Below are 2,843 nucleotides of genomic sequence, written 5' to 3' on the forward strand. Positions count from 1 at the left end.
CCCTGAGCCAGAAGTCTATGATCGGGATTCCTTTTGGACTTCGTGGCTTCGCTCCCATCACTAGTCTCTTGCACGCCCTCTTGGTTTGCCCCACGTGGGCATATCAGACCAGCCGCTCTCCCCAACTGTATCTTGGGAGCTGTCCTCTGCAATGCTGTCGTCTAGCGAGCAGTGGTTGGCCCTGCAATCATCTCTGGATGTTTTATTTACAATCCTTGGATCACACAGGCTGATTATTTCGTCCATGTAGATTTAGTTGATGCCTCACTTAGATGGCTGCTTGTTTGAACGTAATCCTTTAAGACCCTAGATGATATTCTTTCTGATAATTGAGTGCTATCTAGTATCTTTATCACACATTGCTATAGTACCCGGATCTTCAGTGATCGCTTCATGAGAGCAGGCTTCAAGCAGAGCCATGTCATAAAAACGAATTGTTCTTGGGTTGGGGCTAAAGACAAGTATGACCCCCAAATCCATTTATATATCTGTGGTTTATATATGTCTCTGGTTCACTGTGGAGACATCATTATCATTTTCTGATAGGGAACATTACAAACCATCTCCCTGGGACATAAGTAATTCTATTGATAGTCTTGATAGTCTAATTGTTGAAGCACCAGGTGGTTTTTTGGAGTTGATTACAACTCATGGCTACCTGCCCCTGTATAATTGCTCCATAGAGTTGTGGGTTGTTTTTTTGGGTTTTTTTAACGTTTTATTGTGATTTAGGTGTATGTTTACATTTAAGATAATCAATTTTGTATTCAGTAATTTAAACCCCCAAACCTTCCAATCGCTTGCCTACTCCCACTTTGAATTGTCTTCTCCCTATTGCAGAATACTATTTCCCACTTTATCCAAGTTAACACCTGCCTACCCTCTAGCCTGTTGCTTCACCTTCCCCCACCCCACCCCATGTAACCACCAAAGTTTGTTTCTTTTGCTATGAAAATATTTTCCTGGTTTTTCCTTTATGACAGTGGTAACATACAATATTTGTCCCTTTGTGATTGGCTGGCTTCACTCAGCACACTGTTCTCTAAGTCCACGCAGCCCATGAGAAGCACCAGGTGTTCCCCATGTAGCTGATTCTTGCATGGTTGTTTGGAAATCTCTGCTGACACGCTAAGCACACAGTCATGTGTCCTATCGGTTTATTCAAACAGTTTCCCCTGAGGACCACCGGGACTGAAGTAACCACACTTTGAAATTTTGAAATGATTCCACAAAACTTTATAAAACCTGCAATGGAACTTTATCATTTCATGATTTAATCACTACTATGGTTACATTGGATTCATAGTTTCATGGCAACTTTCATTCCCACAATCCTAATCCCTACAACCAGGACCATGTACTTAGATCCTAAAGACTCAGCCCCACTCAAGGCCTTAAAAGCAACCTAATTCTCCATCGGACTTAAGGAAACAAATTACTTTACAACTGTCCCTTATGTCTGAAGTCTTGGACAGGGCCCTCGCACCAAGCTCCAATTTCAGAGTTGGGCACCTGTGTCATAGGCCCAGCACAGGAGTCTGCCCTGATTGATAACTTTTCAATCTCATCAGTGATTTTTATTATGTTCTGGGCTCAAACCCACCAGCTGATCCTTGGGAGAAAGATGAGGCTGTCTGCCCCTGCAGCCTCAGAAACCCTATCCAGGGTGGGAATCAACCCAATGGCAATGAGTTTTAGGTTAGGATCCAAAAGGGTTGAACCTCCACCCATGAGCACTTGGACCTCCATGGTTTGACCTCTGGCTTTTGCCCTACAAACAGGCCTTCCAATTGATTCGTTCTGGTTCAACCCTATGCTAAAAGTTGCATTTCTACCCCAGATAGACTGAAGTCGAGCCTACAGTTTAATACGCTCCCCAGGTGATCCTTTTTGATTTTTATAGCTACTTAGACGTAGGAATCACCTTCACTTCTGGATCTTGTTAATCTGTAGGTTGTGATTTAGTATATCTGGGACAGAAATGCAAAATCTCAGCAGGGGACAGGACTGGAATGAACTGGTTGGAAGTCCTGCCCACGAGAGTCTCTTGGGGTTCCTGCAGGTGCCCTCACCATCCTCTGTCACCCATAAAATGAACTATCTTCACCACCCACCACACTGCCCTGGGCGGACTCATCTCTCTGCGCGGCCTGCCTTAGTCACTCCCTGTATCTCCTTCTGGATTTGATAGAGATCGTGTGCCTTATGTTTTTGGAAGCACCCTAATACACAGGACTTAGTGTCTAGGACCTCTTTTTTGGTTGTATTGCTTCAGAGTCACTTACAGTAAAAATATCTCCAAACTGACTTACGAAATAAAATAAGCTATGAACACTAAAGCCCTTACATTTTTAAGAGAATTGCTATTTTCTGATTGTTTTTCTTCAGAGGTCTTTTGTGTTCCCATTCATGAATAATGGATGGCATTTCTTTAAGACATCTCATTATGCTTGCAGCATGCAAATACGAAGGTTCTTAAAATGTCCACCTGTCAAATATATATGATTTCTATTTGTCTGCTGTTAATGTAATTGACTAAACACTCGGTTCTACTGATTATGGGCTCCCTTGTAAACCACTTACTTTCTGAGGATAAGCAGCTGTGTTTATGCCGCTGTGATTTTCTGGTTTCATCATGAAATTTGCAGCATGGGATTCAAGAGCAGTAAGCAGTCACAGCACCCAGCCACCAGCTGGGAAGTGTAGTATTTTACTGGTGAGGGCAAAACCCCCATCAATGGCTGTATGTGTCCTAGAAGGACGCACGAGTGCATATATCAACTCACTGCAACTACAATAACTGCAAGTACAAAGAAGAAAACACTGTTAACTCTTTAGGATGT

Source organism: Echinops telfairi, unplaced genomic scaffold (assembly GCF_000313985.2).
Source record: "Echinops telfairi isolate 266 unplaced genomic scaffold, ASM31398v2 ScPeMD7_23;HRSCAF=83, whole genome shotgun sequence".
Classification (NCBI taxonomy): Eukaryota; Metazoa; Chordata; class Mammalia; order Afrosoricida; family Tenrecidae; genus Echinops; species Echinops telfairi.